A 21,213-nucleotide genomic window follows, 5' to 3' on the forward strand; every position below is an offset into this window, starting at 1 on the left:
TTTATATATAAGACTAGCGGTCCGCCCCGGCTTCGCCCGTGGTACATAATATTTACGTTTTCTCTACGTAAGAACCATTCTCGTACTTCAAGGAATATAATAAAAAAAGAATTATCGAAATCGGTTCAGCCGTTCTCGAGTTATGCGCTTACCAACACATTTTGCGATTCATTTTTATATATAAGATTATTAAATAAAAAACGGAATAGAATAGTATTAATCTATATTTACAAAATACAAACAGAAAATATGCATTATTTTAAATCTTGGAACTGCCGTAGGTTTGCTGTATCGGTGGCCTTTGTTAGACCGCTTAGTGCTGTTCGGCATCCAGTTAACTCGTCACGTTGCATTTATCCATTTCTCTTTTAAATTAGCCTCTTTGGGAAATCTATAAATAAATTGGACAAATGAAAGCTAAGGAAAAATAAAATAAAATTTAATATTTATAATGTTTCAAGTCTTTTCTAAAGTATCGATACTGTCGATATGCGCCACAAGCATCACTAAAACGACATTCGTTTGTTTATTGCAATAATATTCCAGAAAGTCTTGTTTGCTGTTCAATCTATAATAGTACTAATTTCTTACGGATTAAGGTTCATTTTGACTAGATATTTGTATACAATTTTGACAAATTACGACAAGCGAAGTTATAACATAAAATATAATTAAAATAAATAAAAATAAGACTTACCGATGGTATGAAATGCCTCCATTGCTGATATTATTTCGTCTGCTATCATTTTTGCACTCTAATACCGAACAACACGTCCTAATTAATGAATAAATATGGAAAAAAAGTTTGACAGCTGACAACCGTCTCGAATATTTTTCTGCGCACAACTGAGAGCAAGTTAGGTGATCTTACCTTACCAGTGACACGTGGGCCACGCCCACATCACATTTCTATCTACTTTACTGTTCTGTGGTTTCAGTGTCCCGTTGATTTGACAGCGGTAGTTAAACAAAGATTAACTATAGAGAACTTGCATACTTATCAATATTACAATTTATATGATTTATTTATTTATAATTGACTTTATTTTAAAAAGTACGATAATTTCGAACCAAAAACGCCTAATGTACGATAATTTTACGCCCCTGGTATGATAATCAGCTCACTTCAGGTTGCTAACACTGCTTCCATTAACAATTCATCTGTTCGCAGGGTAAGTCGATTTACATTTATTATTAATTATTGGTCTCATAATGTACTTGAGGGAATAATGATTTGAATTTTATTGTTTTCTTTATATATTTTTACTAACTTACAATTAAATATATTTCTTTAGGTAATTACAAAAAGTACCGGTGACTTCATTTCAATTCATGACGATTTATTCTTTTGTTTTTTTTTCAACGGTTTGTTTTAATGAAAACAAGTGATTTCTTTTGTTTAATGCTTTGTTTTTTTAATATATTCACATATTGTTTTCAGTATATTTTCGTTAACTTCGTGATTCTACGTGACCTCGTGCCTCACAACATGTTTCAAGCATCTAGCAACAACAACGGCGGCAACGCAGCAGCAATGGCGTGCATCGCTACCGGTAAGCTTTATTCATATTAGGTTGAATAATTAATACATATTTTTATAGGGCTCTGTTAGGCAATCAATCAGTTATTATCTTTTTTTTGTGCAAATTGAAATGTTCTAAATAAGAAGATACTTCTCATAATTATTATTCCAAGATTTTTTCTAAAATTGGTATCTAATGTTCAACATCTGAAATAAATAATTGGACATAATATACCTACCTACCTAATATGTTAAAAAATTATTAGGTAGGTATGGTAGCTAATAGCTACGTACCTAATCGATTACAGAATAAAGTCATTTTCTTTAACATAAAATAGAATAGAAGATTTAATGTATAAATATAGTAGGTAATAAGTCCGTAAATGTATGTAATATTATTTTTTCCAAATTTGTTGTAAATCGAAATGCGCGGGAATCGCAAACCGGCAACGCGCGCGACGAGCGGTCGCGCCGTGCGGCACGGGTGTCGGTCGCCATTTTGTGTGATAGTTATATTTATTATGAATTCATTCAAATTTGTAAATATCCTTAAATAGTAAAAATATTAATGATTGTAAATCATGAAATTGTCTCTGATCATTCAAACACATATTATATCTATGTTTTGTATTGACGTATGTTATAGGTACGCATACATACCTACCTATTTTCTTTTCAATAAAATATTTTGTAAAGCTTATCTGTATAGATAAATTATTATATTTTCGGTTAAATTTCAATGCATTATTCACATTATGTCGCGAAGTTAAATTACTTTACACTATTGTAGAAATTATTGTAGGTATGTACTTTAAAGTTTAAACGTTAAAGCGAGACTTATAAACCAGGTTTTATAATAATACTAGCGACCCGCCCCGGCTTCGCACGGGTGCAAATTGCAATGCTGATACTAAATACACTACAGAAAAACGGTGAACGTTGTTTATAGAAACATAGCGGCCCGCTCCGGCTTCGCACGTGTATAAAATAGATAGCCGGGCGGCCGGCCGGTACCGCCGCAAACCCTACGTCCCGCAATTTTTAAATCTGTAATATCTTCGAAAATATTCACTTAAATCATACGATGTAAAGGGTCATATAGATCTATATTAAATGAACAATGTATTCAAGGTATTTAATTGGCTAAGAATTAATGCTGTATTGGTTCAAATCGCATCGAAAATTAGCCATTATTTGTCGTAAAAAGTAAATGACAAAAAAAAGTTATTGTGGGTTATCCATAAGAGATAGACATATACCATCGCGGACTTTTCTGTAGATCTTTTCAATGTGTATAATACTTAGTACATTATTTTGATAAAACTCGTAGGGTTCAGCCTGCGTTTGCAATGTAAGCGGAATAAATGTAATTTTTTACGACATCACATTAGAAACCTCAAAAATAACAGTACTTCTCCACTACTTAATGGATCTTATTATACATATAAACCTTCCTCTTGAATCACTCTATTTATACATATAAACCTTCCTCTTGAATCACTCTATCTATTAAAAAAAACCGCATCAAAATCCGTTGCGTAGTTTCAAAGATTTAAGCGTACAAAGGGACATAGGGACAGGGAAAGCGACTTTGTTTTAGTGATTGGAGACGGAAGAACGACTTTGTTGTATCATATTATAAATTATATGTATATACTATATATTATGATTTAATAATTACCAATACATCATAATATTACGTAAGTACATGCATAGTTTTGATAGGATTAAAATTAACATTTCAAATAATTCAAGATATGTATGACTAGCTTTCCGCCCGCGGCTTCGCCCGCGTTTTCAGAGAAAAACCCGTTCCCGTAGGATTTCCGGGATAGAACCTATCCTATGTCCTTTCTCGGGTATCAAAATATCACTATACCAAATTTCATGCAAATTGGTTCAATAGTTCAGGCGTGATTGAGTAACAGACAGACAGACAGAATTACTTTCGCATTTATTATTAAGTATGGATTATACGAGTACATAATATAATAATATTATACTGAAACGTACATAGATCGTAGCGAATATTTTTTTTTTATAGATTGCGGGGTAAGGTAGGTACCTACAATGACGCCACATTTTATTCATATTTCGTAGCGAGTTAGTATTTTTTTTAGAGTAGTTTCGACTCCTTTTACATCTTGGATCTCAACCAATATCTAATCAACTTGATATTTTTGTGTTACGAAATTTTAGAAATGGAATGGTAATTTCATTAGGGATATTTTCTTTAACATATTGAATACGGATTTGTATTTTATAATCATAGGTACAATGCATTATTTTTTGTTTGGAACATTTCAATTTGCTTAACAAATTATAAATTGTGCGGCATTATAAATATGTTTCTACTGACCTGATAAAATCTCATTCTGTTTTTATTATTATTTTAATCGGTCAAATTATTATTAAAGGGTCAACGCATCAAGCCGATCCCCGGTTTAAGGGTAACAACGCACAATGTGTCGCGATGGCAACATGCGCGGCTGTTTATTCTTCTATTCTAAATAGAGCCGTATTTTCTCAGGAAAATATTGACACTATTTTAGACTTTGGTGACATGTTATACATTCAAGTAAGACCACTTGGGGTTGCGCATAATCATCCTCATTTATATCCTGAAGAATTGCCTTCTGATATACGTGTAGGGACCTATTTGGCTAAAATTAAATCGATGGCAGACAACGATAGTTGGATCGACAACGGACTGTTTCCCACATGTGACAGCGACATAGCCACTTACACTCTACAATTAAAATTAATCCTAAAAAATAAAATATTTCACACTGCACACAACGACTCCACACATAGCTACCTTTTCACCGGCGCTAATAATACGATATCTTTTTGGAGGTCAAATAATACATATTTTATCTTTAATAGCCATAAAGTAGACGCGAATAATAAATACGTCCATAACTCGCATACGGTAGGAGCTGCACGTCTCTTTCAGTGCAACAATTTAGATACTCTTGCAAAGTTTTTGTTTTGGAATCCGGCGTTTGGTAGTCAATATCAAATTCATAAAATTATTTTAGATCATTTTCATAGTGTCAATATTATTAATGAATTAGTTAGTGTAGACAACCAATTAGTTAATGTAGACGACCAATTAGTTAATGTAGACGACCAATTAGTTATTGTAGACGATCCTAAATTGTCTAATTTAAAACCGATAGTTTTAGTTAATAAAGGTATACCCCCAAAATATGACCCTAAATTAAATTCCCTAAAACCAAAAGTTTTAATTCAAAATATTCGCGACCCTAAATTAACAACACTGACACCCGTTGTCTGCATAACAAAATTACCCGACGTTAGGATTGTAGGTAAAAAACGCGGTAGACCGGCTAAATATAATAAATCTAAAGCACACAAACAAGACAATATTAACGTAGATTCGGATAGTTCATCAGTAAATTCAGTAGGACGTAAGAGGGGACGACCAGGTAGGCGATCTATAGATGCAGATTCTCATTTAAAAGCGGTCACAAAATATAATGAAAAACATCCCGAAGTTCATAGGCAGGCAGTTCAAAAATATAACGAGAGCAATCCCGAGATTCATAGGAAAGCAGTTCAAAAATATAATCAGAGTAATCCCGAGATCAATAAACGAGCAGTTGAAAGATATACTAAGAATAATCCCGAGATACATAGGCAGGCCAGTCAAAAGTTTAGTGAAAGTAATCCAGAAGTTAATAGGCAAGCAGTAGATAAGTACAATCAAGTTAATCGAAATTTAGACGTTGAATTACGGAATTCAAACAATTTAATAGGTACAAAGAGTGGCGACGGCTTAACTGTCGTCAAATTGTATAGTTTTAAAAACATTTCATTATTAGATAGGGAAGCGTTTTTGTGTAGGCACTGTAATGCTAGATTGTTCTTTGAGGAAAAGAATCGTATCAAGTGGTGCTGTGGGGCTGGCGCTTATAACGTTCAAAATTTCCCGCCTTTAAATGAACCATTTTATAGCTTTCCTTCTTTTTTGCATAAACCTAGGGCTTATAATAATTTATTTGCTTTTAGTGCGTTAGGCGTTTCACACGGATTTCAACATCCAACAACGGGGGTATCATTTTTAAAAATTCAAGGGAGGGTTTATCACAGAGTTTTCGATCTTGCGTACTCAGAAACTACTAATCCGGCTGGACTTTACATCTATGATAACAGTGAGCGAGAGAGCCTCGCTACAAATTTAAATTTAGATTTAACTGTCATTCGATCGATTACAAATTTCTTGCATAATCACAACCCTTATATAGAGTGCTTCAAGCGGCTGAGCCAAGAACCATCCGACCACGCACACCTCATTTTTGAGCACACCTCACGACGCACACATGGCAACATTCTCGGTGATATGCCTTTAGGCAACGAGATTGCTGCCATTATAAGCAATGAGCAGGAGCGTTACATTCCTCGCGCCATTGCAATCTGGAAAATTGGAGACAAAAAGCCTCACACAGTAGATATAATGCATCCCCTATATGAAACTTTTCAATATCCATTATTGTATCCGCACGGTAACCCTGGATGGTTTCCTAACAAAACGGACAATAATGGAGCAAAACTAACCCAAAACAAATATGTTAGATGTCTCCTTCTGAGCGAATCCCGTTTCAACGATTTTAATCGTTTGTCCGAAGAGTGGTTAGTTGATATGCAATGTAGGATTTTAGAAGAAAGACTTCGTTACCTGTATAACATCCAAAAAGGTAACACGGATAATGCTCTCCGTTCCGCTCCATTAAGAGAAGTAGAGTCAGTTTTACAGCAAATCAGTGTAGATGAGACTATTCGAGGAGAGGGTGGGGTTGTGCCTGGTAGAGTTTATTTGCCAAGTAGTTACACGGGGGGGCCTAGATATATGAAGCAAAAGTATATGGATGCTATGGCAGTAGTTAACAGATTAGGATTGCCATCTTTTCTTTTAACTTTAACTTGCAATCCCAAATGGCCTGAAATACAAAATTCAACAACAGGTCATCATAATACGCCTTCAATTTGTGCTAGAGTTTTTAACATTAAATTGCAACAACTTTTGAGGGATCTACGCACAGGGGTTTGGTTTGGTAAAATTGTTTATATTTTATATGTAATAGAGTTCCAAAAACGGGGATTACCACACGCTCATATCTGTTTTGCAGTCGAGGGTGGTGGCCCCGTTCACGGTACTGATGTGGATAAATTTATTAGAGCAGATATTCCTGACGCTTCAGAAGTTGATGGAAAATTAAGAAAAGCTGTTTTAGATTACATGGTACATGGTCCATGCGGTCCGCCGCATAGGACAGATTTAAAATGTTGGGATAGTGAAAAAAAAAAATGTACAAGCTATTTCCCAAAACCAGAGACAGAAGTCACATATTGTAATGATAAAGGGTTTATTAACTTAAAGCGTAACAGTAAAAATACAGCCACCATTAAATACAGAGGGAGGGATGTAGAAATTAGTGATTTGTGGATAGTACCATACAACGCTGCACTTCTCCTTAGATACGATTGCCATTTAAATTTAGAATCAGTTTCCACTCGAACAGTCGTTAAATATCTCTTTAAATATATGACTAAAGGTCCAGACGAGGCTCGAGTCGCTATTGTTCCAGAAGAACTAAAAAATAACGAAATAGAACAGTACGTCACAAAACGATACATCGGTTCTGGTGAGGCTGCTTGGAGAGTTTTTGAGTTTGACGTTACGGGACGTGAGCCTACTGTAAAAATGTTAGATGTTCATTTAGAAAATCATCAGTCTATTTTTTTTAAGGCGGGAAATGAATCGCGTGCTGTTCAAAATTCAAATTCGGATCTCATCACGTATTTTAATCGTCCCCTCGGTGAAGAATTTGATAGGTTAACATATTTAGATTTTTACGAGAGGTACATAGTTCATTCCAGCCGCCCCTCAACAAAAAATACAATTATTTACGAAATGAATAACGGAAAATTTTTGACAAAAAGACAGAGGGGAGAAATAGTGACGCGTTTATTTTGGGTCGCGCCCAACAGAGGTGAACAATTTTATTTAAGATTACTATTAGCTTTACACCCCTGCCGTAGTTACAGGGATCTTTATAACTTGGGTGGTCCAAATTGTAACACATTCCAGGAGGCCGCTAAAGCCGTTGGTATCGCCAACGATGAAGCCGAATACGAGATAGCTATGCAGGAAGCTTCATGTTTTTTGACCGGACCACGCCTGCGTAACTTTTTCGTATTATTGGCTGTTAACGGGGTAGCAGTAGCGACACTGTGGGAAAAATTTAAAAATGAACTAGCTGAAGATATACTTAACCGCGTAAATAACGATCCGGATAGAGCGTACACCCAGGCCTTGGTTCAAATTGACCGTCTATTGCGAAAACATGGTTCGTGTTTGTTAGAGCAAGGTTTGCCTGACGCGCACGATGACACCACCGAACTAGGTCGTGAGAAGGCTCTACACGATGCAGACGGGTTACGCGAATTTGTGGATGTTTGGACGCCCAAGCTGTCTCATGACCAGCGGCAAGTGTTCGAATATGTGCAAAATTTGCTCACTGATCACGGTTTTCGCAATAGTAACGAAAGTGCTATTTATATAGACGGTCCGGCAGGCACTGGTAAAACGTTGCTATTAAATACGATAGCAGCGTACGTGAGGGGCGTACTCAACGGTGTAGTTTTATGCACAGCGAGTTCAGGTATTGCCGCGCAGAACTATGAGGGCGGTATGACTGCGCACAGTATGTTTAAGTATCCGTTAAGCGCTATTGACGATTTAGGCTATTGGTATGTAACAAACGGAACCCAGAGAGCTGAACTCATACTACACTCCGATTTAATCATTTACGACGAAGCGCCGATGGTACACAAGTACCTCATTCATTTGTTAGATAGGTCTTTGCAAGACTTGACGAAGTCTAATAAAAGTTTCGGGGGAAAGGTTATCATTTTTGCCGGAGATTTTCGTCAGATTCCGCCCGTAGTTACGAACGCCAAGTGTCATTCAGATGTATTTAATGCATCAGTAAAATCATCGCCCTTATGGCAGAGTTTAAAGACGTTTTCACTAACTACACCTCAGAGGTGTAGTGAAGATAGTGTTTTTTCTGATTTTTTACTTCAAGTAGGTTCAAATAATTTGCCTTTACATTCGGTAAAGGTGGGTAGATCTTGTCAAAATTTAATAGACCTTTCACTTTTATCATTTACTACTGATTTAAATGAGTTAATTAATTTTGTTTTTTCGGATTTCCTTTTAGAAAACGAGCCAGAAGTTTGTGTAGGTAGGGCCATTCTTTCCACTCACAATTCTAATATTAGAGAAATAAATAGGACTGTATTAGACCGTTTGCCAGGCGACCTTTTACATTTCTATTCAGTAGATAAAACGGCTACGGATGACACTGACGAATTGTATTTAGGCGTAGACGTGTTGAATAGTATGCACCCTAAAGGTATACCAGAACACGATCTCACTTTAAAAGTAGGATGTATTTGTATAATAATTCGTAACCTTAGTTTTTCAGATCATTTAGTTAATGGTACTAAAGTTATAATCGTAGCGACTTCACCTCGATTGATAACAGTGCGCAAACCGGGAATAGCCGAATTGTTTTTTATACCGCGAATCATGTTTAAAGCCCCCATTGATCATAATAGTCCAATAGAAATGTGTCGATTGCAATTTCCCCTTCAGGTGTGTTATGCAATGACCATTCATAAGAGTCAAGGTCAAACTATTAATAGGGTCGGCATAGATTTAAGATCGGACGTATTTAGTCACGGACAGTTGTACGTGGCATTAGGTCGCGTACGGGATAGGAACGATTTAATGCTTCTTGTACATAGGGAAAAATTAATCAACGGTAAACCTTACGTAAATAACGTCGTCATTCCACAGTTACTTTAGGGATTTCCCACCATGCATTACACTATTCACTTTGCTTGGTAGATTGACGAGTTACACTTGCAAGCATTACACACTCGGCTTCCTGGAATGAAATTGTTCACCTCCGTTCTATATCAGAAATCAATTATAAAATCAAATCATGTTGCCAACGTTTACATTGTGCGTATTTTTTTATGAACTCTTATCATCACGACGCTAACATTAAAAAACGAATTGATTCTACGTTAAAGTTGAAACACTGTGTAACAAATTATTTGTATTAAAGTAAAATGCGAGAGCGAATGTATAAGTTTGTTATTGGTTTTAAGGTTGTATGCGCATTGTCGAGTATTTATATGTCAGTGGCGGTGACAGTAATTTATAAAATTGACTGAACTTTTCTTATATATAATAATGTTATGGATATGTAAAGTCATAGCAGCTGCTTGGTTCATAGGAATTTAAATGGATTTGAATGGACCTTATCGGCTCGGTGACAGGTGGAAATGCGTGTCGAGAGTCCTCTGCAAGGCGGTAGGTCGTGAGTTCCGGAGCCGGCGGCCGGCCGTGGGAGGCGCAGGAGCGACTCTGTCGCAGAGGTGAGTGCGGTGCCCTAAGTCGCTTTGCATTGGCGCTGCGTCGCGCCTGCAGTGATGGCGGTGACTAGATGTAGACAGTGTCGAAACAATAGAATATTACGATTGATAATGCGGGGCGTTTCTCTCAAGTTGTATGTATTAATATTTATATTACATCTCATATAATATGTCATAATTGTGCTAACCTAACCAAAATATTTGCGTATTTGAAAAAAAAGGACAGATCACGGATACACAAAATAAAAACAATTTTATGTTCCTATAAATAATTGTTATTTATTCTAAGTATCAAATTTGATAAATGTTGAGTGAATTTTATCATTATCATGTACTTAAACAAAATTTAAATGGATATATTTATTAATATTATTTTATTAATATACCGTGAAATATTCATAAAACGAAAGATGTCATTTACTTTAAAAGTCAAAGCAGTATCATGAATGGTCGGGAACCTTCAGAGGCTGGGAAATGTTACCCAGGCTTTTTTTTCTCTTTTTCATATAAATCGCATTTTACTTTCCCAAAATCTGGTACATCTCAGTAAAATGAGCATTCTTTCGATTTCTTTTGCTGCAAAGATTTCGCAGTGGGATTATGTTGTAGGCAATAAAAAGACAAAAAAAGCAAAACAGAATATTGTTCATTGACAATTAAATAAAAATAATCATATTTTTACATTTAAGTTGTGCTTAAAATTCAGTGATTTAACTTTATTTACCATGGTTATTTCCGAGATACCAAATTAGGCTTATTTTTCCGAAATTAACCGAATAGAAATAATATTTATTAACTATCAAATTATGTGGTAATATAAAATGTGCTAACCCTAAGCTTCTTTTGATGCTGAGCAATGTGTAAAATATAGATCGCTACATTATTAGGTAATTTTGCCCACCATTGTAACTTTTGTTTAAAACAACTTTCAGTGGTAGTTATAATAATTTCAAACGTTATTTAATAACATATTATGAGTAAAAGTAACCTGTGTTTTCGCCATCATGCACAAACTATCAACTTGAACTTTCACCATTTTTTTCCCGCGAAATGACACATGATATTCAATGAGTTACAACAAATTGCTGATTTAAATTAGCGACACACACAATAGGCAGTGTTGACAGACAAATTAACCAACTATTTTACACCAAATACTTTGAATGTTGCCAAAGTATGAAGGTATTTTAGAAATTTAAAAATTTGCATGAAGTGTTCTTCAAAGCAAAGCTGATGGACCCATTGTACGCCAATGATCAAATTTTCAGTACCCAACCACTATATTAATTTACCTATGATTATTTTTTTAGTATTATTATTTATCAAAATACAATCTCGATGCCATAAAGCATTGGTAGCACATCTCGTCTCTCTTTGCTTGAAGTGTTCTTCAAAGCAAAGCTGATGACCCATTGTACGCCAATCATCACATTTTCAGTACCCAACCACTATATTAATTTACCTATGAATATTTTTTTTAGTATTAATTTATTATTTATCAAAATACAAACTCGATACCATAAAGCACTGGTAGCACATCTTGTCTCTCTTTGCTTGAAGTGTTCTTCAAAGCAAAGCTGATGACCCATTGTACGCCAATCATCACATTTTCAGTACCCAATCACTTTATTAATTTATCTATGAATATTTTATTAGTATTATTATTTATCAAAATACAAACTCGATGCCATAAAGCATTGGTAGCACATCTTGTCTCTCTTTGCTTGAAGTGTTCTTCAAAGCAAAGCTGATGACCCATTGTACGCCAATCATCACATTTTCAGTACCCAACCACTATATAATTTTACCTATGAATATTTTTTTTAGTATTAATTTATTATTTATCAAAATACAAACTCGATACCATAAAGCATTGGTAACACATCTTGTCTCTCTTTGCTTGAAGTGTTCTTCAAAGCAAAGCTGATGACCCATTGTACGCCAATCATCACATTTTCAGTACCCAATCACTTTATTAATTTATCTATGAATATTTTTTTAGTATTTCTATTTATCAAAATACAAACTCGATGCCATAAAGCATTGGTAGCACATCTCGTCTCTCTTTGCTTGAAGTGTTCTTCAAAGCAAAGCTGATGACCCATTGTACGCCAATCATCACATTTTCAGTATCCAACCACTATATTAATTTACCTATGAATATTTTTTTTAGTATGTATTAATTTATTATTTATCAAAATACAAACTCGATACCATAAAGCATTGGTAGCACATCTTGTCTCTCTTTGCTTGAAGTGTTCTTCAAAGCAAAGCTGATGACCCATTGTACGCCAATCATCACATTTTCAGTACCCAATCACTTTATTAATTTATCTATGAATATTTTATTAGTATTATTATTTATCAAAATACAAACTCGATGCCATAAAGCATTGGTAGCACATCTCGTCTCTCTTTGCTTGAAGTGTTCTTCAAAGCAAAGCTGATGACCCATTGTACGCCAATCATCACATTTTCAGTACCCAACCAGGCAACCACTATATTATTTTACCTATGAATATTTTTTTTAGTATTAATTTATTATTTATCAAAATACAAACTCGATACCATAAAGCATTGGTAGCACATCTTGTCTCTCTTTGCTTGAAGTGTTCTTCAAAGCAAAGCTGATGACCCATTGTACGCCAATCATCACATTTTCAGTACCCAACCACTATATTATTTTACCTATGAATATTTTTTTTAGTATTAATTTATTATTTATCAAAATACAAACTCGATACCATAAAGCATTGGTAACACATCTTGTCTCTCTTTGCTTGAAGTGTTCTTCAAAGCAAAGCTGATGACCCATTGTAAGCCAATCATCACATTTTCAGTACCCAATCACTTTATTAATTATTTATCTATGAATATTTTTTTAGTATTATTATTTATCAAAATACAAACTCGATACCATAAAGCATTGGTAGCACATCTTGTCTCTCTTTGCTTGAAGTGTTCTTCAAAGCAAAGCTGATGACCCATTGTACGCCAATCGTCACATTTTCAGTACCCAACCACTATATTATTTTACTTATGAATATTTTTTTTAGTATTAATTTATTATTTATCAAAATACAAACTCGATAGCATAAAGTATTGGTAGCACATCTTGTCTCTCTTTGCTTGAAGTGTTCTTCAAAGCAAAGCTGATGACCCCCTGTACGCCAATCATCACATTTTCAGTACCCAACCACTATATTAATTTATCTATGAATATTTTATTAGTATTAATTTATTATTTATCTACTGAATGAACTATATACTGAAGCCCTATGCTTCTTGAGGAGATAAAGGAACAATCATCAACATTATTTTATTATAAGTATCGAAATATAAACTCAGCACCATAAAACATAAGAGGTACATCTTGTCTCCTCTTTTCTATTCAAAGCAAAGCTTATGATTGGGTATAATAATATACAACATTTTCAGTACTTAAATTGTAAATTATACCCGAATCCTCATAAATTGAAACTTTGATTACAGATTGTATATTATAATAATCACACCTGCGCAAAGCATGCATATGCATTTACGAGTATTTTATGTAAAAAATATTGTAACAAGAATATGGTTATTCATCACATCGAATAAATTCAAGCGTTTGTTACTAACGTAAATAATATAAAGGGTGGCAGTTTCACTTCTTAGATTATTTCGTATGCCTTTAATTTGCATAAATTAAAATGTATTTTTTAATTATTCTATTTAAAACGGCAAATTGTTTAATAGCTACCAAAAAAAATACATAAAAAATATCAGAAAAGAGAAATATACAAAAAAAACACACAAAAAAGAACAAAAACAAAAAAAATATCAGAAAAAAAGATATTATACAAAAAAGACAAAAAAAAAACAAAAAAGAACAAAAACAAAAAAAGAATAACAAAAAAAAAAAACGAAAAAATAATAATGATAGAACATCAAGAATATATTTGCCGCATCAACGAAACAAGAAACAAATACTGGAATTACATACGTTATCTAATTAAAATAGCCATTTTACTATTATAATAAACAGTCATAGCCATTTTACTATTATAGAAAGCAATGAAAACATTGGTCAGACGCAATAGCCAAACAAACATGAGTGACATGATGACTTTTTCTCACTCCAAAAATGTCTCGAAGCTGACAAAAGAAATTTTCTGTTCACCAAAGGAAACGTCGTAAGTGGACAAAATCCTTGATAAAAGCCATTGTAATCAAAACATAAGAAAATTGACTATCACAGTGAAAGTTCACGGTAAATATAATATATGTTATTAAAAAAAATGGCATTATGATCCAGTTGCCGTCGTATGTGAGGTCACAAAGTTTTGGAACTAAACTGAAGTGCAAATTATAACAGAACGAACATGAAACTAAAATCCTAATATTAACGACATCAAATACAACACTGAAGGCTATGCTTTTATGATTGATTTGTATGATAATATTTTCTGAAACGACATCCAAACAAGAACATGAATTCTATCCGGTTGCTGATCGCACTCGCTGGGCTTCCCAAAAGGGTCTCACCCGGTGGGGTTGATCGCACGGATCCTGCAAGCGAGTGGAGTTAATGAATTTTAATTTACATAAAAATACTTGACTGTATTCAGTATTGAAGTATGGTGGAATAGTTCGATATATATGTGAATAGCGTTTATTTAGTAATTCCAGTATTTTGAATCACCTCAATCAAGCAAGATCAAGATTTATTTTATAATTTAGTATAAAAAAATTTATTCTTTTATCTCGTTTTAAATGGAACTAAAGTTTAAAACAAATGTTGGTTTCGATTATTATGTACTTATGAAAAAAAAATATTAACATACACGTTACGTTGTCAACAGTTATCTTAAAATAAATTAAAGTTATAATATTGTAATTCGTATTGCAAAAATAAAAACTTTCTTCCTTACTTTTACTCTGCCTTCTCTTCTTCGAGAGAAACTTTATTGAATTAAAGTATCAGGCAACTCTTCTATTTTTTCGCTATACCTTCTTATGTAACTCGCCCTTTTCGTTTCGTGTTATTTAATTACACCACTGTGCCTATTCTTCTTTCTCTTCTTTATATCTTCTCTAAATTCTTCTTAATACGTTATAGTTTATACTATGTGTAATTTAAAAAAAAGTCAACGTTAACCTGTAATATTAAGAACTCATTGTATATAAAGTACATACTATCATTATGTAAAATACATTTTATCTTAATGTACCTAATGTTGGAATACATTCTCTCTATCTATAAAATATAATTTTAGTTTTTATTAGATACATAAGTAGAACATTTATGTTTACGTATCACCTATAAGTTTTTGTTATTTACAATATTTTATTAAGACAATGTAAAATGTATGAAATACTCTAAGAGTTGAAAACATCTTTTGTTAGTATGATAACCATATTCTTGAATATTTTCCAACGCAAAAAAAAACTACATTATCAAAAACAATTAATCAATATCATAATTACTTCGAAAATGCATAGTGTCTTATTGTGATTTTTTTACCAAGGATATCTTTGCCCGAAGATCAATTCATAAGTCAATTTTTAAATTGCAAAAATACCTTCATACTTTGGCAACATTCAAAGTATTTGGTGTAAAATAGTTGGTTAATTTGTCTGTCAACACTGCCTATTGTGTGTGTCGCTAATTTAAATCAGCAACTTGTTGTAACTCATTGAATATCATGTGTCATTTCGCGGGAAAAAAAAATGGTGAAAATTCAAGTTGATAGTTTGTGCACGATGGCGAAAACACAGGTTTCTTTTACTCATAATATGTCATTAAATAACGTTTGAAATATTATAACTACCACTGAAGGTTGTTCTAAACAAAAGTTACAATGATGGGCAAAATTACCTAATAATGTAGCGATCTATATTTTACAACATTGCTCAGCATCAAAAGAAGCTTAGGGTTAGCACATTTTATATTACCACATAATTTGATAGTTAATAAATATTATTTCTATTCGGTTAATTTCGGAAAAATAAGCCTAATTTGGTATCTCGGAAATAACCATAAATAAAGTTAAATCACTGAATTTAAAGCACAACTTAAATGTAAAAGTATGATTATTTTTATTTAATAGTCAATGAACAATATTCTGTTTTGCTTTTTTTGTCTTTTTATTGCCTACAACATAATCCCACTACGAAATCTTTGCAGCAAAAGAAATCGAAATAATGCTCATTTTACTGAGATGTACCAGCTTTTTGGAAAAGTAAAATGCGATTTATATGAAAAAGAGAAAAAAAAAATGCCTGGGTAACATTTCCCAGCATCTGAAGGTTCCCGACCTTTCATGATACTGCTTTGACTTTTAAAGTAAACGACATCTTTCGTTTTGTGAATATTTCACGGTATATTAATAAAATAATATTAATAAACATGTCCATTTAAATTTTGTTTACATGATAGTGATAACATTCACTCAACAATTACGTTTTACATCTCACTACTACAACATATTGGCTGCATCATATCGATCGCTTGGCTTCATCCTACGGTGCTCCAAAGAATTCAAGGATCCTAAAACAGCGCTTGTACTTTACAACAACTTCGTTCGTAGTCGTCTGGAGTATTGTTGTACAGTCTGGAACCCATCTTATCAAACGCATATAATTCGGATCGAGCGTTTACAAAAATTACTGGTCCGTTGTCTAGCATTCAGAACTGGAATTGGTAAAACCTGCACAAGTTATCTGGACAGACTCAATAACTTCAAGATGTTGAGCTTAAAATCTCGACGTACAATGTTAGATATATTTTTCTTATATAAAATAATTAATAATTGTATTGATTCTTCTGAATTATTGGGCAGAATATGTATTAATGTCCCCGCCAGGATCCCTCGATATCCCTGCGCTATACTCAGAACTCCTCCATTTCGAACAAACTTATGGAAGCATTCCCCAATAGTTAGACTTACCCATGAGTACAACGTTGTTGCAGCAAAGTCGCGTGAAATTGATATATTTCACAATTCACTTGCGGTATTCAAGCGTATTCTTAATAAACATTTCAATGAAACATGTCGATAAGCACCATACTATTTACAATAAATTGTAATAATAATAATAGTAGTCAGCATTAGTTTTTTAATTAGTAATTAGTAATATTAGTAAAAACGATATTATTGCAAATTTGTTTTGGATCTACTTTGGTAAATTATTATTTGTTTGTTTGTATTTCCTGCATCAGAAATTGTATTTCATTTTTTCATTAAAATAAATGATATTGTTATCCGTTTAAATATACGATTGTTGTAATTTCCTATAAGTAAAGAAACATATATTGTTATTATACGATAAGCTATTTTAGTATTAACTATTAAGAGTTTATAAATTATGTTTTCTTTGTTGGAAATTCTTAATAAAAATAAAAAAATAAAAACATTTATCAAATTTGATACTTAAAATAAATAACAATTATTTATAGGAACATAAAATTGTTTTTATTTTGTGTATCCGTGATCTGTCCATTTTTTTTTCAAATACGCAAATATTTTGGTTAGGTTAGCACAATTATGACATATTATATGAGATGTAATATAAATATTAATACATATAACTTGAGAGAAACGCCCCGCATTATCAATCGTAATATTCTATTGTTTCGACACTGTCTACATCTAGCCACCGCCATCACTGCAGGCGCGCCGCAGCGCCAATGCAAAGCGACTTAGGGCACCGCACTCACCTCTGCGACAGAGCCGCTCCTGCGCCCGCCGCGGCGCGCGCCGGCCCGGCCACGTCTCGCCGCCGAGCGAGGCCGCTCGCGCGCAGCTCCGCCCGACACCGACCCGGTACCGTCCGCGGATCCATTCCTTCCGTTGGACTAAAAGCGCCCGCTATCGTCTTTCATGATCCATCGTTATTCTATATTCGAAGGGCTATCATTTCATTTTTATAAATTGCATCACGTCCGACGTATATTTACAGTACAACGCGCTACATCATTACTTCTAATATCGTACTTTTACATTCGCTGAGCGCATTTTACAGTAATATTTAAATATTTTGTCTCGCTATGCTTCAATTTTCTATGTAGATCAATCAATTTTGTTTTTTAACATAAACTTACATGCACAACACAAACTATATTTTTGTGTACATAAAATCAATTAAATTTAGTTTATAGGTATATAGACTAGAGTAAACTAGAGTAAATTAATTTAGATCGTGTAAATTATTGATGTAGAATGTAGATATTTTATTCATACATTTTATTTACGTGTATACCTAAGTATGTATTTTTGATAGAATCATGGTTATATTTATTTAATTTAATTTTATTACACGCATAACGCTTTACTTAAACACGTGTCAATCATATACACACTTTACAATTTTTATTTCTTTTATAGTTAAGTATAAGGGCCCCCGCGCACTAGGCAGCCTGGCTGCGCAGCCAGGCTGCGGCAGCCAGAATATTTGCGCAGCCAGTTATAACAGCCAATCAACGACTTAAATCCTTCCGTCGAGCAATATGGACGTGGAAGAACTTATAATTATTGCTTACCTATCTCGTAAAAAACGCAAAATAAAGAAAAGATACTGGATTCATCCTCTTTTTCTAGAAAGACACTCAAAAGGCTTATTCCAAACCTATTTCAAAGATATTCGCGCATTCCCAGACCGGTTTTTTAACTACACGAGGATGTCAGTGCGATCGTTTGATAACCTTTTGGAAAAAATACGAAATTCAATCAATGCCATTGATACTCCTATGCGAGCTTGTTGAATTTCCCGAATAAATTTCTCTGTATCGAAAGTCATCTTATCAAAGTTCGGAACGCAAAATACGTCTGGCTGCTACAACTAGTGCGCGGAGACTGGCCGCAGCCACATACATTCGCCTACACACGTTCTGGCTGCGCGCAGCCAGCTGGCTGCCGTGCATATAGGCGCGTTTCATTGGCTGCCGCAGCCGAGATTTCGTGGCTGCCTAGTGCGTGGGCTCCCATACAACGTCATATGTTTGACTGGCTGCCGCAGCCTGGCTGCCGCAGCCTGGCTGCCTAGTGCGCGGGGGGCCTAATAGTAGTAATTAGTGTATATCGAGTACTTAGACGGTAGTTAGGTAACTCCGCCTGTGTTTGAGGGTGAATAGAATAAATTTTATGAGATTATTTTATTCTACCTCATCGCAGCCAGTCCCAAGCCTGGATAAAGGAGGAGGTGGTAGTTTTGCATTAATACAGAAAGTTTCAGATATAATTTGCTCAGTATGATGTGAAACACCTCGCTGCCAGTCAAAAAAATTGAAAACAGTGTTCCTTTTTGCGGATATTTGTCATAGGTTTATATTATCTTTTATAATCTTCTTATTATCTTTCTAAATTTATGATACAACTTATATATTTCATCATATTTTCCAGATCGCAGAAGACGGACAAACAACACAAAATAATAGGTTTAATATGACAACATTAAATCACAAGTTAAGTATATTATATTTGTTTGGTATAATTCCTGTTTGTCTAAAAAGGAGCATTAAAAAAACATAATATCTTGATTAAGTTTAGATAACAAAAGTATGGATGCAAAACTCTCAATAAATTTAAAAAAAGTGTATTAAAACGTTTAAAATGATTGCCAGTGATAAAAAATGAGGATAATCAAATATTTTATAAATGTTTTTTTTTTTTCAGAAACGCCACAATTGAATCCCAGTAGAAATAGGAAAATATAAAAGAGCAGTTTCATCCATAGGAAGAAAGATACTACTTATTTTACCAATAAAAGGACTTGAGGGCAAAATATTTTACATATTAGGTACATATAAAGTTTTGATGAAGAATTTTGATGAGAAAAAATATCAAGTTAAGTACATACATAATATATTTATTGACCTAATTCCTGTTTGTGAAACATTTAAACTACATAAATATAATAAATAATAACACATCATGATTAAATTTACATTTTAATCGACTTCGAAATTGAACTTATTCTCTTTTTCGGTTTGTTACATCATAATTTTTCACTGGGAAAACCGATTTTGAGAATTCTTTTTTTTTTATTTGAAAGCTGCCTGCAATGTGGTGGTCCCAATTATTTGATTTAGTTTTGACAAATTAAAGGTTTTCATTAAATGTGGATTTTTTTTTTTTCAGAAATGCCACAAATTACTCTATAACATAAAGACAGTTTCATCAGGAGGAGGAATGACACAACCAATAAAAGGAATAATTGATGTCAAAATATTGTACATATATAAAACAGGCTTTGTATCAGTACAAAATGGAATCACCAGTTAAGTATGTTAATTATATTTTTGGCCTAATTTTTGTTTATGAAACGATCAAACTACATAAAGTATTGATCAAAAATAGTTTCCTCAATGCAACCTCTGTTACTATTAGAACAAAATATATTTTTTTATAAATTTATACTATTAACTATATTTGTTGTAAAATACATTAAAATCTTTAATTTCTAACTATAAAACTCTCGTTACAAACAATAAGTTTTATAATAAACATCGCTGTTAAAAACCAAAGTTGTGACTTTCAAGAATTCATATTATATCTATTCATAAATTGAATTTCAATTGAATCTTTACTATGGACTATTCTTGATTTTTGATTGATACATACTCATGCATGTGAAAAAGGATAACAAAAATATTCATATTTTAAACAATTTCAGCCAGACGCGCCAGGTGCTCAAAGCAGCGTCACTAAGAAGAAACACGTGAAAGCACGAAACAGACCACCATCGTGCTCCGTGGAAGATCCGCATTGTTACGCTCCTATTGGTCTTAGCAAGATGTTATACTATATTATGTTTAGCCTTTAATATATTGATCCGACCTGTTTTTATAATAATATTTATTCAAAATTTTAAGTTTATCCATGCACTACTGTTTACGTCTAGCCCGGGGTAGCATATTTTTTGCTTCGATTATTATTTTGTAAATCGCACCCAAAAAATATTCAAGTGTATTTTCCTACGTTTTTTTTATGTATAGATTTTATTTAAGTTGTATGAAAAAATGTATTACTGTTACCATTAGTTGAATAATATAGTCATGTTAATAAAACCATTTTAGTTTCAATTATTGTTGTTTTATTCGCAATTCAAAAATAATTATTATTATTGATTTTATGAAACTAAATTTTGATATAATATGTAAATAATCTATGAAGATAGCTGTTTTATAAAGTTTTGATTAGATAAATTGCCTATCATCTACTACACAAGACAAT

At 33.3% G+C, this 21,213-nt stretch overlaps 2 long non-coding RNA genes across 3 annotated transcripts; one reads left to right on the forward strand and one right to left on the reverse strand.

Annotated features, from left to right (window-relative positions):
• Positions 1-206: 206 nt before the first annotated feature.
• LOC149895101 (uncharacterized) lies at positions 207-835 on the reverse strand. The gene is made up of 2 exons (XR_016458555.1): positions 698-835; positions 207-391 (listed from the first exon to the last, which is right to left on the reverse strand). It is a non-coding gene; the product is annotated as an uncharacterized LOC149895101 (long non-coding RNA).
• Positions 836-1,143: 308 nt separating this feature from the next.
• On the forward strand, positions 1,144-21,062 carry LOC149895102 (uncharacterized). Of its 2 annotated transcripts, XR_016458541.1 has the most exons (5): positions 1,144-1,172; positions 1,442-1,553; positions 19,381-19,824; positions 20,119-20,262; positions 20,654-21,062. It is a non-coding gene; the product is annotated as an uncharacterized LOC149895102 (long non-coding RNA). The 2 variants fall into 2 exon arrangements; XR_016458542.1 differs by lacking the exon at positions 20,654-21,062 and having other exon boundaries at positions 19,381-19,777; positions 20,119-20,566.
• Positions 21,063-21,213: the final 151 nt, after the last annotated feature.

This window comes from Colias eurytheme, chromosome 32 (genome assembly GCF_061535395.1).
Source record: "Colias eurytheme isolate Ceu_HAF_F1 chromosome 32, ilColEury1 Martin Lab GWU primary, whole genome shotgun sequence".
Taxonomy (NCBI): domain Eukaryota; kingdom Metazoa; phylum Arthropoda; class Insecta; order Lepidoptera; family Pieridae; genus Colias; species Colias eurytheme.